The sequence below is a fragment of the Schistocerca piceifrons genome, unplaced genomic scaffold (assembly GCF_021461385.2).
Source record: "Schistocerca piceifrons isolate TAMUIC-IGC-003096 unplaced genomic scaffold, iqSchPice1.1 HiC_scaffold_1039, whole genome shotgun sequence".
Taxonomy (NCBI): Eukaryota; Metazoa; Arthropoda; class Insecta; order Orthoptera; family Acrididae; genus Schistocerca; species Schistocerca piceifrons.
Genome location: NW_025726840.1, coordinates 88,697 through 105,680, shown reverse-complemented (window position 1 = coordinate 105,680; position 16,984 = coordinate 88,697). Strand labels below are relative to the sequence as shown.

The 16,984-nt window shown below is 53.0% G+C and overlaps 54 non-coding genes across 54 annotated transcripts; 24 read left to right on the top strand and 30 right to left on the bottom strand.

Annotated features, from left to right (window-relative positions):
• Trnad-guc lies at positions 1-72 on the bottom strand. Its single transcript has one exon. It is a non-coding gene; the product is annotated as a tRNA-Asp (tRNA).
• A 107-nt stretch (positions 73-179) lies between these two features.
• Trnai-uau lies at positions 180-271 on the bottom strand. The gene is given in 2 exon segments: positions 180-215; positions 234-271. It is a non-coding gene; the product is annotated as a tRNA-Ile (tRNA).
• A 378-nt stretch (positions 272-649) lies between these two features.
• Positions 650-722, top strand: Trnar-acg. Its single transcript has one exon. It is a non-coding gene; the product is annotated as a tRNA-Arg (tRNA).
• A 287-nt stretch (positions 723-1,009) lies between these two features.
• Positions 1,010-1,081, top strand: Trnam-cau. Its single transcript has one exon. It is a non-coding gene; the product is annotated as a tRNA-Met (tRNA).
• A 245-nt stretch (positions 1,082-1,326) lies between these two features.
• Positions 1,327-1,398, bottom strand: Trnad-guc. The gene has a single exon. It is a non-coding gene; the product is annotated as a tRNA-Asp (tRNA).
• A 107-nt stretch (positions 1,399-1,505) lies between these two features.
• Positions 1,506-1,597, bottom strand: Trnai-uau. The gene is given in 2 exon segments: positions 1,506-1,541; positions 1,560-1,597. It is a non-coding gene; the product is annotated as a tRNA-Ile (tRNA).
• A 378-nt stretch (positions 1,598-1,975) lies between these two features.
• On the top strand, positions 1,976-2,048 carry Trnar-acg. The gene has a single exon. It is a non-coding gene; the product is annotated as a tRNA-Arg (tRNA).
• A 287-nt stretch (positions 2,049-2,335) lies between these two features.
• On the top strand, positions 2,336-2,407 carry Trnam-cau. Its single transcript has one exon. It is a non-coding gene; the product is annotated as a tRNA-Met (tRNA).
• A 245-nt stretch (positions 2,408-2,652) lies between these two features.
• On the bottom strand, positions 2,653-2,724 carry Trnad-guc. Its single transcript has one exon. It is a non-coding gene; the product is annotated as a tRNA-Asp (tRNA).
• Positions 2,725-2,831: 107 nt separating this feature from the next.
• On the bottom strand, positions 2,832-2,903 carry Trnad-guc. The gene has a single exon. It is a non-coding gene; the product is annotated as a tRNA-Asp (tRNA).
• A 107-nt stretch (positions 2,904-3,010) lies between these two features.
• Positions 3,011-3,102, bottom strand: Trnai-uau. The gene is given in 2 exon segments: positions 3,011-3,046; positions 3,065-3,102. It is a non-coding gene; the product is annotated as a tRNA-Ile (tRNA).
• A 378-nt stretch (positions 3,103-3,480) lies between these two features.
• Positions 3,481-3,553, top strand: Trnar-acg. The gene has a single exon. It is a non-coding gene; the product is annotated as a tRNA-Arg (tRNA).
• A 287-nt stretch (positions 3,554-3,840) lies between these two features.
• Positions 3,841-3,912, top strand: Trnam-cau. Its single transcript has one exon. It is a non-coding gene; the product is annotated as a tRNA-Met (tRNA).
• Positions 3,913-4,157: 245 nt separating this feature from the next.
• Trnad-guc lies at positions 4,158-4,229 on the bottom strand. The gene has a single exon. It is a non-coding gene; the product is annotated as a tRNA-Asp (tRNA).
• Positions 4,230-4,336: 107 nt separating this feature from the next.
• On the bottom strand, positions 4,337-4,428 carry Trnai-uau. The gene is given in 2 exon segments: positions 4,337-4,372; positions 4,391-4,428. It is a non-coding gene; the product is annotated as a tRNA-Ile (tRNA).
• A 378-nt stretch (positions 4,429-4,806) lies between these two features.
• Positions 4,807-4,879, top strand: Trnar-acg. Its single transcript has one exon. It is a non-coding gene; the product is annotated as a tRNA-Arg (tRNA).
• Positions 4,880-5,166: 287 nt separating this feature from the next.
• Positions 5,167-5,238, top strand: Trnam-cau. The gene has a single exon. It is a non-coding gene; the product is annotated as a tRNA-Met (tRNA).
• Positions 5,239-5,483: 245 nt separating this feature from the next.
• On the bottom strand, positions 5,484-5,555 carry Trnad-guc. The gene has a single exon. It is a non-coding gene; the product is annotated as a tRNA-Asp (tRNA).
• A 107-nt stretch (positions 5,556-5,662) lies between these two features.
• On the bottom strand, positions 5,663-5,754 carry Trnai-uau. The gene is given in 2 exon segments: positions 5,663-5,698; positions 5,717-5,754. It is a non-coding gene; the product is annotated as a tRNA-Ile (tRNA).
• Positions 5,755-6,132: 378 nt separating this feature from the next.
• Trnar-acg lies at positions 6,133-6,205 on the top strand. Its single transcript has one exon. It is a non-coding gene; the product is annotated as a tRNA-Arg (tRNA).
• A 287-nt stretch (positions 6,206-6,492) lies between these two features.
• Positions 6,493-6,564, top strand: Trnam-cau. Its single transcript has one exon. It is a non-coding gene; the product is annotated as a tRNA-Met (tRNA).
• A 245-nt stretch (positions 6,565-6,809) lies between these two features.
• Positions 6,810-6,881, bottom strand: Trnad-guc. The gene has a single exon. It is a non-coding gene; the product is annotated as a tRNA-Asp (tRNA).
• Positions 6,882-6,988: 107 nt separating this feature from the next.
• Positions 6,989-7,060, bottom strand: Trnad-guc. The gene has a single exon. It is a non-coding gene; the product is annotated as a tRNA-Asp (tRNA).
• A 107-nt stretch (positions 7,061-7,167) lies between these two features.
• Positions 7,168-7,259, bottom strand: Trnai-uau. The gene is given in 2 exon segments: positions 7,168-7,203; positions 7,222-7,259. It is a non-coding gene; the product is annotated as a tRNA-Ile (tRNA).
• Positions 7,260-7,637: 378 nt separating this feature from the next.
• Positions 7,638-7,710, top strand: Trnar-acg. Its single transcript has one exon. It is a non-coding gene; the product is annotated as a tRNA-Arg (tRNA).
• A 287-nt stretch (positions 7,711-7,997) lies between these two features.
• Positions 7,998-8,069, top strand: Trnam-cau. Its single transcript has one exon. It is a non-coding gene; the product is annotated as a tRNA-Met (tRNA).
• Positions 8,070-8,314: 245 nt separating this feature from the next.
• Positions 8,315-8,386, bottom strand: Trnad-guc. Its single transcript has one exon. It is a non-coding gene; the product is annotated as a tRNA-Asp (tRNA).
• A 107-nt stretch (positions 8,387-8,493) lies between these two features.
• Trnai-uau lies at positions 8,494-8,585 on the bottom strand. Its single transcript is given in 2 exon segments — positions 8,494-8,529; positions 8,548-8,585. It is a non-coding gene; the product is annotated as a tRNA-Ile (tRNA).
• A 378-nt stretch (positions 8,586-8,963) lies between these two features.
• Trnar-acg lies at positions 8,964-9,036 on the top strand. The gene has a single exon. It is a non-coding gene; the product is annotated as a tRNA-Arg (tRNA).
• Positions 9,037-9,323: 287 nt separating this feature from the next.
• Trnam-cau lies at positions 9,324-9,395 on the top strand. Its single transcript has one exon. It is a non-coding gene; the product is annotated as a tRNA-Met (tRNA).
• A 245-nt stretch (positions 9,396-9,640) lies between these two features.
• Trnad-guc lies at positions 9,641-9,712 on the bottom strand. Its single transcript has one exon. It is a non-coding gene; the product is annotated as a tRNA-Asp (tRNA).
• Positions 9,713-9,819: 107 nt separating this feature from the next.
• Positions 9,820-9,911, bottom strand: Trnai-uau. The gene is given in 2 exon segments: positions 9,820-9,855; positions 9,874-9,911. It is a non-coding gene; the product is annotated as a tRNA-Ile (tRNA).
• A 378-nt stretch (positions 9,912-10,289) lies between these two features.
• Positions 10,290-10,362, top strand: Trnar-acg. The gene has a single exon. It is a non-coding gene; the product is annotated as a tRNA-Arg (tRNA).
• Positions 10,363-10,649: 287 nt separating this feature from the next.
• On the top strand, positions 10,650-10,721 carry Trnam-cau. The gene has a single exon. It is a non-coding gene; the product is annotated as a tRNA-Met (tRNA).
• Positions 10,722-10,966: 245 nt separating this feature from the next.
• Positions 10,967-11,038, bottom strand: Trnad-guc. Its single transcript has one exon. It is a non-coding gene; the product is annotated as a tRNA-Asp (tRNA).
• A 107-nt stretch (positions 11,039-11,145) lies between these two features.
• Trnad-guc lies at positions 11,146-11,217 on the bottom strand. Its single transcript has one exon. It is a non-coding gene; the product is annotated as a tRNA-Asp (tRNA).
• Positions 11,218-11,324: 107 nt separating this feature from the next.
• Positions 11,325-11,416, bottom strand: Trnai-uau. Its single transcript is given in 2 exon segments — positions 11,325-11,360; positions 11,379-11,416. It is a non-coding gene; the product is annotated as a tRNA-Ile (tRNA).
• A 378-nt stretch (positions 11,417-11,794) lies between these two features.
• Positions 11,795-11,867, top strand: Trnar-acg. Its single transcript has one exon. It is a non-coding gene; the product is annotated as a tRNA-Arg (tRNA).
• Positions 11,868-12,154: 287 nt separating this feature from the next.
• On the top strand, positions 12,155-12,226 carry Trnam-cau. The gene has a single exon. It is a non-coding gene; the product is annotated as a tRNA-Met (tRNA).
• A 245-nt stretch (positions 12,227-12,471) lies between these two features.
• Trnad-guc lies at positions 12,472-12,543 on the bottom strand. Its single transcript has one exon. It is a non-coding gene; the product is annotated as a tRNA-Asp (tRNA).
• Positions 12,544-12,650: 107 nt separating this feature from the next.
• Positions 12,651-12,742, bottom strand: Trnai-uau. The gene is given in 2 exon segments: positions 12,651-12,686; positions 12,705-12,742. It is a non-coding gene; the product is annotated as a tRNA-Ile (tRNA).
• A 378-nt stretch (positions 12,743-13,120) lies between these two features.
• Trnar-acg lies at positions 13,121-13,193 on the top strand. Its single transcript has one exon. It is a non-coding gene; the product is annotated as a tRNA-Arg (tRNA).
• A 287-nt stretch (positions 13,194-13,480) lies between these two features.
• Trnam-cau lies at positions 13,481-13,552 on the top strand. The gene has a single exon. It is a non-coding gene; the product is annotated as a tRNA-Met (tRNA).
• A 245-nt stretch (positions 13,553-13,797) lies between these two features.
• On the bottom strand, positions 13,798-13,869 carry Trnad-guc. The gene has a single exon. It is a non-coding gene; the product is annotated as a tRNA-Asp (tRNA).
• A 107-nt stretch (positions 13,870-13,976) lies between these two features.
• Trnai-uau lies at positions 13,977-14,068 on the bottom strand. Its single transcript is given in 2 exon segments — positions 13,977-14,012; positions 14,031-14,068. It is a non-coding gene; the product is annotated as a tRNA-Ile (tRNA).
• Positions 14,069-14,446: 378 nt separating this feature from the next.
• Positions 14,447-14,519, top strand: Trnar-acg. Its single transcript has one exon. It is a non-coding gene; the product is annotated as a tRNA-Arg (tRNA).
• Positions 14,520-14,806: 287 nt separating this feature from the next.
• Trnam-cau lies at positions 14,807-14,878 on the top strand. The gene has a single exon. It is a non-coding gene; the product is annotated as a tRNA-Met (tRNA).
• A 245-nt stretch (positions 14,879-15,123) lies between these two features.
• Positions 15,124-15,195, bottom strand: Trnad-guc. Its single transcript has one exon. It is a non-coding gene; the product is annotated as a tRNA-Asp (tRNA).
• A 107-nt stretch (positions 15,196-15,302) lies between these two features.
• Trnad-guc lies at positions 15,303-15,374 on the bottom strand. Its single transcript has one exon. It is a non-coding gene; the product is annotated as a tRNA-Asp (tRNA).
• Positions 15,375-15,481: 107 nt separating this feature from the next.
• On the bottom strand, positions 15,482-15,573 carry Trnai-uau. Its single transcript is given in 2 exon segments — positions 15,482-15,517; positions 15,536-15,573. It is a non-coding gene; the product is annotated as a tRNA-Ile (tRNA).
• A 378-nt stretch (positions 15,574-15,951) lies between these two features.
• Positions 15,952-16,024, top strand: Trnar-acg. Its single transcript has one exon. It is a non-coding gene; the product is annotated as a tRNA-Arg (tRNA).
• Positions 16,025-16,311: 287 nt separating this feature from the next.
• On the top strand, positions 16,312-16,383 carry Trnam-cau. Its single transcript has one exon. It is a non-coding gene; the product is annotated as a tRNA-Met (tRNA).
• A 245-nt stretch (positions 16,384-16,628) lies between these two features.
• On the bottom strand, positions 16,629-16,700 carry Trnad-guc. The gene has a single exon. It is a non-coding gene; the product is annotated as a tRNA-Asp (tRNA).
• A 107-nt stretch (positions 16,701-16,807) lies between these two features.
• Trnad-guc lies at positions 16,808-16,879 on the bottom strand. Its single transcript has one exon. It is a non-coding gene; the product is annotated as a tRNA-Asp (tRNA).
• Between the last annotated feature and the right edge of the window lie 105 nt (positions 16,880-16,984).

Here is a 16,984-nt window from a genome sequence, read left to right as displayed (position 1 = left end):
CTCCCCGGCGGGGAATCGAACCCCGGTCTCCCGCGTGACAGGCGGGGATACTAACCACTATACTACCGAGGAAGACGCAGCTAGCGTCTCGAATGCACAATTATGTTACTCAAATAGCTGATACATCTCAAACCTAGCCTCCTGTTGCTGTCAGAGACAGCTGCTAAGAAATAAAAGTATGCCCCAGGTGAGGCTCGAACTCACAACCCCGGCATTGCTCACGGCTACTGCCTTATAAGTACCGTGCGCTAACCAATTGCGCCACTGGGGCTACAACAGAGTGCTTTCAGTTAGCGGTATTCACTTTGCTGCAAACCAGTGGTGGCCACAGAAACATACGATCGCCACCTGATGCCATACTGCGACTTTGGCACCTGACTACCAATGCTTCGTGCTATTCTTGTTTCATATGCTACGCTTACATGCACATCAACCGGCTCTCGTCGTCGAGAAAACGTGGGAAAACGCGCGCCTTGCCTTCTGCTACCTGTCGAACAGCGAGAGCAGATGCGTGGCAAGCTCTAAGCTCTGCAGGCGCACTGCGGCCACACAGCTGCACGAAAGGTACCTTCCTTGGGAGCTTGCTCAGCCATGGAGAACACGTTTCTTAGCGAATTGCACTTGTCTCGTAGAAAGAAATGCTGCCACTGGCCCTGTGGCGCAACGGATAACGCGTCTGACTACGGATCAGAAGATTCCAGGTTCGAATCCTGGCAGGGTCGGCGTTTTGTTAGTTGCCGACGCGTAGCTGGGCAGTGGATTTCGTATGTCGCCGCACCGTGGAGTGCTTTGTTGCTCCTGTGCATCTCGCAGCTGCATGTCGAGTCGATCGTGGTAAATATCGCTGCCTGCAAGCGTCAGCGTAGCGTCAGTCGAGCAAAGTCGAGACAAGTCAAGCTGAGAGCTGTAGGAGATGATACGCAATTAAATACAGGCGTGTGAAAGCGACGCAGACAACACTTTCCAAGTGTCCCACGTCACGTGGCGAAGAGCCGGCGCAACCCCAGGCAGCAGAGTGGCGCAGTGGAAGCGTGCTGGGCCCATAACCCAGAGGTCCGTGGATCGAAACCACGCTCTGCTAAAATTATTTCTTTTGCGGACTGTGCCGAGCTCGATTATTACGCCCACAGCGTCGGCTGGGGTGCTTTGATACAGCGTTAACAGCATACCCCGCAGTTCTGAAATGTGAAGAATGCGAGAACCACTTCCTAAGTTGTAGCATTTTTTAAGATTTTGCGCCAACTACACTCCACGATCGCAAAGTTAATGCTCTTACGACCCACATACGCGCAACACTCGAACAGGGTTGTGAGATAAAAATCGCATCTCCCCGGCGGGGAATCGAACCCCGGTCTCCCGCGTGACAGGCGGGGATACTAACCACTATACTACCGAGGAAGACGCAGCTAGCGTCTCGAATGCACAATTATGTTACTCAAATAGCTGATACATCTCAAACCTAGCCTCCTGTTGCTGTCAGAGACAGCTGCTAAGAAATAAAAGTATGCCCCAGGTGAGGCTCGAACTCACAACCCCGGCATTGCTCACGGCTACTGCCTTATAAGTACCGTGCGCTAACCAATTGCGCCACTGGGGCTACAACAGAGTGCTTTCAGTTAGCGGTATTCACTTTGCTGCAAACCAGTGGTGGCCACAGAAACATACGATCGCCACCTGATGCCATACTGCGACTTTGGCACCTGACTACCAATGCTTCGTGCTATTCTTGTTTCATATGCTACGCTTACATGCACATCAACCGGCTCTCGTCGTCGAGAAAACGTGGGAAAACGCGCGCCTTGCCTTCTGCTACCTGTCGAACAGCGAGAGCAGATGCGTGGCAAGCTCTAAGCTCTGCAGGCGCACTGCGGCCACACAGCTGCACGAAAGGTACCTTCCTTGGGAGCTTGCTCAGCCATGGAGAACACGTTTCTTAGCGAATTGCACTTGTCTCGTAGAAAGAAATGCTGCCACTGGCCCTGTGGCGCAACGGATAACGCGTCTGACTACGGATCAGAAGATTCCAGGTTCGAATCCTGGCAGGGTCGGCGTTTTGTTAGTTGCCGACGCGTAGCTGGGCAGTGGATTTCGTATGTCGCCGCACCGTGGAGTGCTTTGTTGCTCCTGTGCATCTCGCAGCTGCATGTCGAGTCGATCGTGGTAAATATCGCTGCCTGCAAGCGTCAGCGTAGCGTCAGTCGAGCAAAGTCGAGACAAGTCAAGCTGAGAGCTGTAGGAGATGATACGCAATTAAATACAGGCGTGTGAAAGCGACGCAGACAACACTTTCCAAGTGTCCCACGTCACGTGGCGAAGAGCCGGCGCAACCCCAGGCAGCAGAGTGGCGCAGTGGAAGCGTGCTGGGCCCATAACCCAGAGGTCCGTGGATCGAAACCACGCTCTGCTAAAATTATTTCTTTTGCGGACTGTGCCGAGCTCGATTATTACGCCCACAGCGTCGGCTGGGGTGCTTTGATACAGCGTTAACAGCATACCCCGCAGTTCTGAAATGTGAAGAATGCGAGAACCACTTCCTAAGTTGTAGCATTTTTTAAGATTTTGCGCCAACTACACTCCACGATCGCAAAGTTAATGCTCTTACGACCCACATACGCGCAACACTCGAACAGGGTTGTGAGATAAAAATCGCATCTCCCCGGCGGGGAATCGAACCCCGGTCTCCCGCGTGACAGGCGGGGATACTAACCACTATACTACCGAGGATGCGCTGTAGACAGGTGCCTGTGTGCGAGAGATATGGTGCTAGTAGCCGCAAACGACCTACACTAAGTTCGGCGAGTGATAGAGCAGCAATTAAAAATCGGATGTGCCTCCCCGGCGGGGAATCGAACCCCGGTCTCCCGCGTGACAGGCGGGGATACTAACCACTATACTACCGAGGAAGACGCAGCTAGCGTCTCGAATGCACAATTATGTTACTCAAATAGCTGATACATCTCAAACCTAGCGTCCTGTTGCTGTCAGAGACAGCTGCTAAGAAATAAAAGTATGCCCCAGGTGAGGCTCGAACTCACAACCCCGGCATTGCTCACGGCTACTGCCTTATAGGTACCGTGCGCTAACCAATTGCGCCACTGGGGCTACAACAGAGTGCTTTCAGTTAGCGGTATTCACTTTGCTGCAAACCAGTGGTGGCCACAGAAACATACGATCGCCACCTGATGCCATACTGCGACTTTGGCACCTGACTACCAATGCTTCGTGCTATTCTTGTTTCATATGCTACGCTTACATGCACATCAACCGGCTCTCGTCGTCGAGAAAACGTGGGAAAACGCGCGCCTTGCCTTCTGCTACCTGTCGAACAGCGAGAGCAGATGCGTGGCAAGCTCTAAGCTCTGCAGGCGCACTGCGGCCACGCAGCTGCACGAAAGGTACCTTCCTTGGGAGCTTGCTCAGCCATGGAGAACACGTTTCTTAGCGAATTGCACTTGTCTCGTAGAAAGAAATGCTGCCACTGGCCCTGTGGCGCAACGGATAACGCGTCTGACTACGGATCAGAAGATTCCAGGTTCGAATCCTGGCAGGGTCGGCGTTTTGTTAGTTGCCGACGCGTAGCTGGGCAGTGGATTTCGTATGTCGCCGCACCGTGGAGTGCTTTGTTGCTCCTGTGCATCTCGCAGCTGCATGTCGAGTCGATCGTGGTAAATATCGCTGCCTGCAAGCGTCAGCGTAGCGTCAGTCGAGCAAAGTCGAGACAAGTCAAGCTGAGAGCTGTAGGAGATGATACGCAATTAAATACAGGCGTGTGAAAGCGACGCAGACAACACTTTCCAAGTGTCCCACGTCACGTGGCGAAGAGCCGGCGCAACCCCAGGCAGCAGAGTGGCGCAGTGGAAGCGTGCTGGGCCCATAACCCAGAGGTCCGTGGATCGAAACCACGCTCTGCTAAAATTATTTCTTTTGCGGACTGTGCCGAGCTCGATTATTACGCCCACAGCGTCGGCTGGGGTGCTTTGATACAGCGTTAACAGCATACCCCGCAGTTCTGAAATGTGAAGAATGCGAGAACCACTTCCTAAGTTGTAGCATTTTTTAAGATTTTGCGCCAACTACACTCCACGATCGCAAAGTTAATGCTCTTACGACCCACATACGCGCAACACTCGAACAGGGTTGTGAGATAAAAATCGCATCTCCCCGGCGGGGAATCGAACCCCGGTCTCCCGCGTGACAGGCGGGGATACTAACCACTATACTACCGAGGAAGACGCAGCTAGCGTCTCGAATGCACAATTATGTTACTCAAATAGCTGATACATCTCAAACCTAGCCTCCTGTTGCTGTCAGAGACAGCTGCTAAGAAATAAAAGTATGCCCCAGGTGAGGCTCGAACTCACAACCCCGGCATTGCTCACGGCTACTGCCTTATAAGTACCGTGCGCTAACCAATTGCGCCACTGGGGCTACAACAGAGTGCTTTCAGTTAGCGGTATTCACTTTGCTGCAAACCAGTGGTGGCCACAGAAACATACGATCGCCACCTGATGCCATACTGCGACTTTGGCACCTGACTACCAATGCTTCGTGCTATTCTTGTTTCATATGCTACGCTTACATGCACATCAACCGGCTCTCGTCGTCGAGAAAACGTGGGAAAACGCGCGCCTTGCCTTCTGCTACCTGTCGAACAGCGAGAGCAGATGCGTGGCAAGCTCTAAGCTCTGCAGGCGCACTGCGGCCACACAGCTGCACGAAAGGTACCTTCCTTGGGAGCTTGCTCAGCCATGGAGAACACGTTTCTTAGCGAATTGCACTTGTCTCGTAGAAAGAAATGCTGCCACTGGCCCTGTGGCGCAACGGATAACGCGTCTGACTACGGATCAGAAGATTCCAGGTTCGAATCCTGGCAGGGTCGGCGTTTTGTTAGTTGCCGACGCGTAGCTGGGCAGTGGATTTCGTATGTCGCCGCACCGTGGAGTGCTTTGTTGCTCCTGTGCATCTCGCAGCTGCATGTCGAGTCGATCGTGGTAAATATCGCTGCCTGCAAGCGTCAGCGTAGCGTCAGTCGAGCAAAGTCGAGACAAGTCAAGCTGAGAGCTGTAGGAGATGATACGCAATTAAATACAGGCGTGTGAAAGCGACGCAGACAACACTTTCCAAGTGTCCCACGTCACGTGGCGAAGAGCCGGCGCAACCCCAGGCAGCAGAGTGGCGCAGTGGAAGCGTGCTGGGCCCATAACCCAGAGGTCCGTGGATCGAAACCACGCTCTGCTAAAATTATTTCTTTTGCGGACTGTGCCGAGCTCGATTATTACGCCCACAGCGTCGGCTGGGGTGCTTTGATACAGCGTTAACAGCATACCCCGCAGTTCTGAAATGTGAAGAATGCGAGAACCACTTCCTAAGTTGTAGCATTTTTTAAGATTTTGCGCCAACTACACTCCACGATCGCAAAGTTAATGCTCTTACGACCCACATACGCGCAACACTCGAACAGGGTTGTGAGATAAAAATCGCATCTCCCCGGCGGGGAATCGAACCCCGGTCTCCCGCGTGACAGGCGGGGATACTAACCACTATACTACCGAGGAAGACGCAGCTAGCGTCTCGAATGCACAATTATGTTACTCAAATAGCTGATACATCTCAAACCTAGCCTCCTGTTGCTGTCAGAGACAGCTGCTAAGAAATAAAAGTATGCCCCAGGTGAGGCTCGAACTCACAACCCCGGCATTGCTCACGGCTACTGCCTTATAAGTACCGTGCGCTAACCAATTGCGCCACTGGGGCTACAACAGAGTGCTTTCAGTTAGCGGTATTCACTTTGCTGCAAACCAGTGGTGGCCACAGAAACATACGATCGCCACCTGATGCCATACTGCGACTTTGGCACCTGACTACCAATGCTTCGTGCTATTCTTGTTTCATATGCTACGCTTACATGCACATCAACCGGCTCTCGTCGTCGAGAAAACGTGGGAAAACGCGCGCCTTGCCTTCTGCTACCTGTCGAACAGCGAGAGCAGATGCGTGGCAAGCTCTAAGCTCTGCAGGCGCACTGCGGCCACACAGCTGCACGAAAGGTACCTTCCTTGGGAGCTTGCTCAGCCATGGAGAACACGTTTCTTAGCGAATTGCACTTGTCTCGTAGAAAGAAATGCTGCCACTGGCCCTGTGGCGCAACGGATAACGCGTCTGACTACGGATCAGAAGATTCCAGGTTCGAATCCTGGCAGGGTCGGCGTTTTGTTAGTTGCCGACGCGTAGCTGGGCAGTGGATTTCGTATGTCGCCGCACCGTGGAGTGCTTTGTTGCTCCTGTGCATCTCGCAGCTGCATGTCGAGTCGATCGTGGTAAATATCGCTGCCTGCAAGCGTCAGCGTAGCGTCAGTCGAGCAAAGTCGAGACAAGTCAAGCTGAGAGCTGTAGGAGATGATACGCAATTAAATACAGGCGTGTGAAAGCGACGCAGACAACACTTTCCAAGTGTCCCACGTCACGTGGCGAAGAGCCGGCGCAACCCCAGGCAGCAGAGTGGCGCAGTGGAAGCGTGCTGGGCCCATAACCCAGAGGTCCGTGGATCGAAACCACGCTCTGCTAAAATTATTTCTTTTGCGGACTGTGCCGAGCTCGATTATTACGCCCACAGCGTCGGCTGGGGTGCTTTGATACAGCGTTAACAGCATACCCCGCAGTTCTGAAATGTGAAGAATGCGAGAACCACTTCCTAAGTTGTAGCATTTTTTAAGATTTTGCGCCAACTACACTCCACGATCGCAAAGTTAATGCTCTTACGACCCACATACGCGCAACACTCGAACAGGGTTGTGAGATAAAAATCGCATCTCCCCGGCGGGGAATCGAACCCCGGTCTCCCGCGTGACAGGCGGGGATACTAACCACTATACTACCGAGGATGCGCTGTAGACAGGTGCCTGTGTGCGAGAGATATGGTGCTAGTAGCCGCAAACGACCTACACTAAGTTCGGCGAGTGATAGAGCAGCAATTAAAAATCGGATGTGCCTCCCCGGCGGGGAATCGAACCCCGGTCTCCCGCGTGACAGGCGGGGATACTAACCACTATACTACCGAGGAAGACGCAGCTAGCGTCTCGAATGCACAATTATGTTACTCAAATAGCTGATACATCTCAAACCTAGCGTCCTGTTGCTGTCAGAGACAGCTGCTAAGAAATAAAAGTATGCCCCAGGTGAGGCTCGAACTCACAACCCCGGCATTGCTCACGGCTACTGCCTTATAGGTACCGTGCGCTAACCAATTGCGCCACTGGGGCTACAACAGAGTGCTTTCAGTTAGCGGTATTCACTTTGCTGCAAACCAGTGGTGGCCACAGAAACATACGATCGCCACCTGATGCCATACTGCGACTTTGGCACCTGACTACCAATGCTTCGTGCTATTCTTGTTTCATATGCTACGCTTACATGCACATCAACCGGCTCTCGTCGTCGAGAAAACGTGGGAAAACGCGCGCCTTGCCTTCTGCTACCTGTCGAACAGCGAGAGCAGATGCGTGGCAAGCTCTAAGCTCTGCAGGCGCACTGCGGCCACGCAGCTGCACGAAAGGTACCTTCCTTGGGAGCTTGCTCAGCCATGGAGAACACGTTTCTTAGCGAATTGCACTTGTCTCGTAGAAAGAAATGCTGCCACTGGCCCTGTGGCGCAACGGATAACGCGTCTGACTACGGATCAGAAGATTCCAGGTTCGAATCCTGGCAGGGTCGGCGTTTTGTTAGTTGCCGACGCGTAGCTGGGCAGTGGATTTCGTATGTCGCCGCACCGTGGAGTGCTTTGTTGCTCCTGTGCATCTCGCAGCTGCATGTCGAGTCGATCGTGGTAAATATCGCTGCCTGCAAGCGTCAGCGTAGCGTCAGTCGAGCAAAGTCGAGACAAGTCAAGCTGAGAGCTGTAGGAGATGATACGCAATTAAATACAGGCGTGTGAAAGCGACGCAGACAACACTTTCCAAGTGTCCCACGTCACGTGGCGAAGAGCCGGCGCAACCCCAGGCAGCAGAGTGGCGCAGTGGAAGCGTGCTGGGCCCATAACCCAGAGGTCCGTGGATCGAAACCACGCTCTGCTAAAATTATTTCTTTTGCGGACTGTGCCGAGCTCGATTATTACGCCCACAGCGTCGGCTGGGGTGCTTTGATACAGCGTTAACAGCATACCCCGCAGTTCTGAAATGTGAAGAATGCGAGAACCACTTCCTAAGTTGTAGCATTTTTTAAGATTTTGCGCCAACTACACTCCACGATCGCAAAGTTAATGCTCTTACGACCCACATACGCGCAACACTCGAACAGGGTTGTGAGATAAAAATCGCATCTCCCCGGCGGGGAATCGAACCCCGGTCTCCCGCGTGACAGGCGGGGATACTAACCACTATACTACCGAGGAAGACGCAGCTAGCGTCTCGAATGCACAATTATGTTACTCAAATAGCTGATACATCTCAAACCTAGCCTCCTGTTGCTGTCAGAGACAGCTGCTAAGAAATAAAAGTATGCCCCAGGTGAGGCTCGAACTCACAACCCCGGCATTGCTCACGGCTACTGCCTTATAAGTACCGTGCGCTAACCAATTGCGCCACTGGGGCTACAACAGAGTGCTTTCAGTTAGCGGTATTCACTTTGCTGCAAACCAGTGGTGGCCACAGAAACATACGATCGCCACCTGATGCCATACTGCGACTTTGGCACCTGACTACCAATGCTTCGTGCTATTCTTGTTTCATATGCTACGCTTACATGCACATCAACCGGCTCTCGTCGTCGAGAAAACGTGGGAAAACGCGCGCCTTGCCTTCTGCTACCTGTCGAACAGCGAGAGCAGATGCGTGGCAAGCTCTAAGCTCTGCAGGCGCACTGCGGCCACACAGCTGCACGAAAGGTACCTTCCTTGGGAGCTTGCTCAGCCATGGAGAACACGTTTCTTAGCGAATTGCACTTGTCTCGTAGAAAGAAATGCTGCCACTGGCCCTGTGGCGCAACGGATAACGCGTCTGACTACGGATCAGAAGATTCCAGGTTCGAATCCTGGCAGGGTCGGCGTTTTGTTAGTTGCCGACGCGTAGCTGGGCAGTGGATTTCGTATGTCGCCGCACCGTGGAGTGCTTTGTTGCTCCTGTGCATCTCGCAGCTGCATGTCGAGTCGATCGTGGTAAATATCGCTGCCTGCAAGCGTCAGCGTAGCGTCAGTCGAGCAAAGTCGAGACAAGTCAAGCTGAGAGCTGTAGGAGATGATACGCAATTAAATACAGGCGTGTGAAAGCGACGCAGACAACACTTTCCAAGTGTCCCACGTCACGTGGCGAAGAGCCGGCGCAACCCCAGGCAGCAGAGTGGCGCAGTGGAAGCGTGCTGGGCCCATAACCCAGAGGTCCGTGGATCGAAACCACGCTCTGCTAAAATTATTTCTTTTGCGGACTGTGCCGAGCTCGATTATTACGCCCACAGCGTCGGCTGGGGTGCTTTGATACAGCGTTAACAGCATACCCCGCAGTTCTGAAATGTGAAGAATGCGAGAACCACTTCCTAAGTTGTAGCATTTTTTAAGATTTTGCGCCAACTACACTCCACGATCGCAAAGTTAATGCTCTTACGACCCACATACGCGCAACACTCGAACAGGGTTGTGAGATAAAAATCGCATCTCCCCGGCGGGGAATCGAACCCCGGTCTCCCGCGTGACAGGCGGGGATACTAACCACTATACTACCGAGGAAGACGCAGCTAGCGTCTCGAATGCACAATTATGTTACTCAAATAGCTGATACATCTCAAACCTAGCCTCCTGTTGCTGTCAGAGACAGCTGCTAAGAAATAAAAGTATGCCCCAGGTGAGGCTCGAACTCACAACCCCGGCATTGCTCACGGCTACTGCCTTATAAGTACCGTGCGCTAACCAATTGCGCCACTGGGGCTACAACAGAGTGCTTTCAGTTAGCGGTATTCACTTTGCTGCAAACCAGTGGTGGCCACAGAAACATACGATCGCCACCTGATGCCATACTGCGACTTTGGCACCTGACTACCAATGCTTCGTGCTATTCTTGTTTCATATGCTACGCTTACATGCACATCAACCGGCTCTCGTCGTCGAGAAAACGTGGGAAAACGCGCGCCTTGCCTTCTGCTACCTGTCGAACAGCGAGAGCAGATGCGTGGCAAGCTCTAAGCTCTGCAGGCGCACTGCGGCCACACAGCTGCACGAAAGGTACCTTCCTTGGGAGCTTGCTCAGCCATGGAGAACACGTTTCTTAGCGAATTGCACTTGTCTCGTAGAAAGAAATGCTGCCACTGGCCCTGTGGCGCAACGGATAACGCGTCTGACTACGGATCAGAAGATTCCAGGTTCGAATCCTGGCAGGGTCGGCGTTTTGTTAGTTGCCGACGCGTAGCTGGGCAGTGGATTTCGTATGTCGCCGCACCGTGGAGTGCTTTGTTGCTCCTGTGCATCTCGCAGCTGCATGTCGAGTCGATCGTGGTAAATATCGCTGCCTGCAAGCGTCAGCGTAGCGTCAGTCGAGCAAAGTCGAGACAAGTCAAGCTGAGAGCTGTAGGAGATGATACGCAATTAAATACAGGCGTGTGAAAGCGACGCAGACAACACTTTCCAAGTGTCCCACGTCACGTGGCGAAGAGCCGGCGCAACCCCAGGCAGCAGAGTGGCGCAGTGGAAGCGTGCTGGGCCCATAACCCAGAGGTCCGTGGATCGAAACCACGCTCTGCTAAAATTATTTCTTTTGCGGACTGTGCCGAGCTCGATTATTACGCCCACAGCGTCGGCTGGGGTGCTTTGATACAGCGTTAACAGCATACCCCGCAGTTCTGAAATGTGAAGAATGCGAGAACCACTTCCTAAGTTGTAGCATTTTTTAAGATTTTGCGCCAACTACACTCCACGATCGCAAAGTTAATGCTCTTACGACCCACATACGCGCAACACTCGAACAGGGTTGTGAGATAAAAATCGCATCTCCCCGGCGGGGAATCGAACCCCGGTCTCCCGCGTGACAGGCGGGGATACTAACCACTATACTACCGAGGATGCGCTGTAGACAGGTGCCTGTGTGCGAGAGATATGGTGCTAGTAGCCGCAAACGACCTACACTAAGTTCGGCGAGTGATAGAGCAGCAATTAAAAATCGGATGTGCCTCCCCGGCGGGGAATCGAACCCCGGTCTCCCGCGTGACAGGCGGGGATACTAACCACTATACTACCGAGGAAGACGCAGCTAGCGTCTCGAATGCACAATTATGTTACTCAAATAGCTGATACATCTCAAACCTAGCGTCCTGTTGCTGTCAGAGACAGCTGCTAAGAAATAAAAGTATGCCCCAGGTGAGGCTCGAACTCACAACCCCGGCATTGCTCACGGCTACTGCCTTATAGGTACCGTGCGCTAACCAATTGCGCCACTGGGGCTACAACAGAGTGCTTTCAGTTAGCGGTATTCACTTTGCTGCAAACCAGTGGTGGCCACAGAAACATACGATCGCCACCTGATGCCATACTGCGACTTTGGCACCTGACTACCAATGCTTCGTGCTATTCTTGTTTCATATGCTACGCTTACATGCACATCAACCGGCTCTCGTCGTCGAGAAAACGTGGGAAAACGCGCGCCTTGCCTTCTGCTACCTGTCGAACAGCGAGAGCAGATGCGTGGCAAGCTCTAAGCTCTGCAGGCGCACTGCGGCCACGCAGCTGCACGAAAGGTACCTTCCTTGGGAGCTTGCTCAGCCATGGAGAACACGTTTCTTAGCGAATTGCACTTGTCTCGTAGAAAGAAATGCTGCCACTGGCCCTGTGGCGCAACGGATAACGCGTCTGACTACGGATCAGAAGATTCCAGGTTCGAATCCTGGCAGGGTCGGCGTTTTGTTAGTTGCCGACGCGTAGCTGGGCAGTGGATTTCGTATGTCGCCGCACCGTGGAGTGCTTTGTTGCTCCTGTGCATCTCGCAGCTGCATGTCGAGTCGATCGTGGTAAATATCGCTGCCTGCAAGCGTCAGCGTAGCGTCAGTCGAGCAAAGTCGAGACAAGTCAAGCTGAGAGCTGTAGGAGATGATACGCAATTAAATACAGGCGTGTGAAAGCGACGCAGACAACACTTTCCAAGTGTCCCACGTCACGTGGCGAAGAGCCGGCGCAACCCCAGGCAGCAGAGTGGCGCAGTGGAAGCGTGCTGGGCCCATAACCCAGAGGTCCGTGGATCGAAACCACGCTCTGCTAAAATTATTTCTTTTGCGGACTGTGCCGAGCTCGATTATTACGCCCACAGCGTCGGCTGGGGTGCTTTGATACAGCGTTAACAGCATACCCCGCAGTTCTGAAATGTGAAGAATGCGAGAACCACTTCCTAAGTTGTAGCATTTTTTAAGATTTTGCGCCAACTACACTCCACGATCGCAAAGTTAATGCTCTTACGACCCACATACGCGCAACACTCGAACAGGGTTGTGAGATAAAAATCGCATCTCCCCGGCGGGGAATCGAACCCCGGTCTCCCGCGTGACAGGCGGGGATACTAACCACTATACTACCGAGGAAGACGCAGCTAGCGTCTCGAATGCACAATTATGTTACTCAAATAGCTGATACATCTCAAACCTAGCCTCCTGTTGCTGTCAGAGACAGCTGCTAAGAAATAAAAGTATGCCCCAGGTGAGGCTCGAACTCACAACCCCGGCATTGCTCACGGCTACTGCCTTATAAGTACCGTGCGCTAACCAATTGCGCCACTGGGGCTACAACAGAGTGCTTTCAGTTAGCGGTATTCACTTTGCTGCAAACCAGTGGTGGCCACAGAAACATACGATCGCCACCTGATGCCATACTGCGACTTTGGCACCTGACTACCAATGCTTCGTGCTATTCTTGTTTCATATGCTACGCTTACATGCACATCAACCGGCTCTCGTCGTCGAGAAAACGTGGGAAAACGCGCGCCTTGCCTTCTGCTACCTGTCGAACAGCGAGAGCAGATGCGTGGCAAGCTCTAAGCTCTGCAGGCGCACTGCGGCCACACAGCTGCACGAAAGGTACCTTCCTTGGGAGCTTGCTCAGCCATGGAGAACACGTTTCTTAGCGAATTGCACTTGTCTCGTAGAAAGAAATGCTGCCACTGGCCCTGTGGCGCAACGGATAACGCGTCTGACTACGGATCAGAAGATTCCAGGTTCGAATCCTGGCAGGGTCGGCGTTTTGTTAGTTGCCGACGCGTAGCTGGGCAGTGGATTTCGTATGTCGCCGCACCGTGGAGTGCTTTGTTGCTCCTGTGCATCTCGCAGCTGCATGTCGAGTCGATCGTGGTAAATATCGCTGCCTGCAAGCGTCAGCGTAGCGTCAGTCGAGCAAAGTCGAGACAAGTCAAGCTGAGAGCTGTAGGAGATGATACGCAATTAAATACAGGCGTGTGAAAGCGACGCAGACAACACTTTCCAAGTGTCCCACGTCACGTGGCGAAGAGCCGGCGCAACCCCAGGCAGCAGAGTGGCGCAGTGGAAGCGTGCTGGGCCCATAACCCAGAGGTCCGTGGATCGAAACCACGCTCTGCTAAAATTATTTCTTTTGCGGACTGTGCCGAGCTCGATTATTACGCCCACAGCGTCGGCTGGGGTGCTTTGATACAGCGTTAACAGCATACCCCGCAGTTCTGAAATGTGAAGAATGCGAGAACCACTTCCTAAGTTGTAGCATTTTTTAAGATTTTGCGCCAACTACACTCCACGATCGCAAAGTTAATGCTCTTACGACCCACATACGCGCAACACTCGAACAGGGTTGTGAGATAAAAATCGCATCTCCCCGGCGGGGAATCGAACCCCGGTCTCCCGCGTGACAGGCGGGGATACTAACCACTATACTACCGAGGAAGACGCAGCTAGCGTCTCGAATGCACAATTATGTTACTCAAATAGCTGATACATCTCAAACCTAGCCTCCTGTTGCTGTCAGAGACAGCTGCTAAGAAATAAAAGTATGCCCCAGGTGAGGCTCGAACTCACAACCCCGGCATTGCTCACGGCTACTGCCTTATAAGTACCGTGCGCTAACCAATTGCGCCACTGGGGCTACAACAGAGTGCTTTCAGTTAGCGGTATTCACTTTGCTGCAAACCAGTGGTGGCCACAGAAACATACGATCGCCACCTGATGCCATACTGCGACTTTGGCACCTGACTACCAATGCTTCGTGCTATTCTTGTTTCATATGCTACGCTTACATGCACATCAACCGGCTCTCGTCGTCGAGAAAACGTGGGAAAACGCGCGCCTTGCCTTCTGCTACCTGTCGAACAGCGAGAGCAGATGCGTGGCAAGCTCTAAGCTCTGCAGGCGCACTGCGGCCACACAGCTGCACGAAAGGTACCTTCCTTGGGAGCTTGCTCAGCCATGGAGAACACGTTTCTTAGCGAATTGCACTTGTCTCGTAGAAAGAAATGCTGCCACTGGCCCTGTGGCGCAACGGATAACGCGTCTGACTACGGATCAGAAGATTCCAGGTTCGAATCCTGGCAGGGTCGGCGTTTTGTTAGTTGCCGACGCGTAGCTGGGCAGTGGATTTCGTATGTCGCCGCACCGTGGAGTGCTTTGTTGCTCCTGTGCATCTCGCAGCTGCATGTCGAGTCGATCGTGGTAAATATCGCTGCCTGCAAGCGTCAGCGTAGCGTCAGTCGAGCAAAGTCGAGACAAGTCAAGCTGAGAGCTGTAGGAGATGATACGCAATTAAATACAGGCGTGTGAAAGCGACGCAGACAACACTTTCCAAGTGTCCCACGTCACGTGGCGAAGAGCCGGCGCAACCCCAGGCAGCAGAGTGGCGCAGTGGAAGCGTGCTGGGCCCATAACCCAGAGGTCCGTGGATCGAAACCACGCTCTGCTAAAATTATTTCTTTTGCGGACTGTGCCGAGCTCGATTATTACGCCCACAGCGTCGGCTGGGGTGCTTTGATACAGCGTTAACAGCATACCCCGCAGTTCTGAAATGTGAAGAATGCGAGAACCACTTCCTAAGTTGTAGCATTTTTTAAGATTTTGCGCCAACTACACTCCACGATCGCAAAGTTAATGCTCTTACGACCCACATACGCGCAACACTCGAACAGGGTTGTGAGATAAAAATCGCATCTCCCCGGCGGGGAATCGAACCCCGGTCTCCCGCGTGACAGGCGGGGATACTAACCACTATACTACCGAGGATGCGCTGTAGACAGGTGCCTGTGTGCGAGAGATATGGTGCTAGTAGCCGCAAACTACCTACACTAAGTTCGGCGAGTGATAGAGCAGCAATTAAAAATCGGATGTGCCTCCCCGGCGGGGAATCGAACCCCGGTCTCCCGCGTGACAGGCGGGGATACTAACCACTATACTACCGAGGAAGACGCAGCTAGCGTCTCGAATGCACAATTATGTTACTCAAATAGCTGATACATCTCAAACCTAGCGTCCTGTTGCTGTCAGAGACAGCTGCTAAGAAATAAAAGTATGCCCCAGGTGAGGCTCGAACTCACAACCCCGGCATTGCTCACGGCTACTGCCTTATAGGTACCGTGCGCTAACCAATTGCGCCACTGGGGCTACAACAGAGTGCTTTCAGTTAGCGGTATTCACTTTGCTGCAAACCAGTGGTGGCCACAGAAACATACGATCGCCACCTGATGCCATACTGCGACTTTGGCACCTGACTACCAATGCTTCGTGCTATTCTTGTTTCATATGCTACGCTTACATGCACATCAACCGGCTCTCGTCGTCGAGAAAACGTGGGAAAACGCGCGCCTTGCCTTCTGCTACCTGTCGAACAGCGAGAGCAGATGCGTGGCAAGCTCTAAGCTCTGCAGGCGCACTGCGGCCACGCAGCTGCACGAAAGGTACCTTCCTTGGGAGCTTGCTCAGCCATGGAGAACACGTTTCTTAGCGAATTGCACTTGTCTCGTAGAAAGAAATGCTGCCACTGGCCCTGTGGCGCAACGGATAACGCGTCTGACTACGGATCAGAAGATTCCAGGTTCGAATCCTGGCAGGGTCGGCGTTTTGTTAGTTGCCGACGCGTAGCTGGGCAGTGGATTTCGTATGTCGCCGCACCGTGGAGTGCTTTGTTGCTCCTGTGCATCTCGCAGCTGCATGTCGAGTCGATCGTGGTAAATATCGCTGCCTGCAAGCGTCAGCGTAGCGTCAGTCGAGCAAAGTCGAGACAAGTCAAGCTGAGAGCTGTAGGAGATGATACGCAATTAAATACAGGCGTGTGAAAGCGACGCAGACAACACTTTCCAAGTGTCCCACGTCACGTGGCGAAGAGCCGGCGCAACCCCAGGCAGCAGAGTGGCGCAGTGGAAGCGTGCTGGGCCCATAACCCAGAGGTCCGTGGATCGAAACCACGCTCTGCTAAAATTATTTCTTTTGCGGACTGTGCCGAGCTCGATTATTACGCCCACAGCGTCGGCTGGGGTGCTTTGATACAGCGTTAACAGCATACCCCGCAGTTCTGAAATGTGAAGAATGCGAGAACCACTTCCTAAGTTGTAGCATTTTTTAAGATTTTGCGCCAACTACACTCCACGATCGCAAAGTTAATGCTCTTACGACCCACATACGCGCAACACTCGAACAGGGTTGTGAGATAAAAATCGCATCTCCCCGGCGGGGAATCGAACCCCGGTCTCCCGCGTGACAGGCGGGGATACTAACCACTATACTACCGAGGATGCGCTGTAGACAGGTGCCTGTGTGCGAGAGATATGGTGCTAGTAGCCGCAAACGACCTACACTAAGTTCGGCGAGTGATAGAGCAGCAATTAAAAATCGGATGTGCCTCCCCGGCGGGGAATCGAACCCCGGTCTCCCGCGTGACAGGCGGGGATACTAACCACTATACTACCGAGGAAGACGCAGCTAGCGTCTCGAATGCACAATTATGTTACTCAAATAGCTGATACATCTCAAACCTAGCGTCCTGTTGCTGTCAGAGACAGCTGCTAAGAAATAAAAG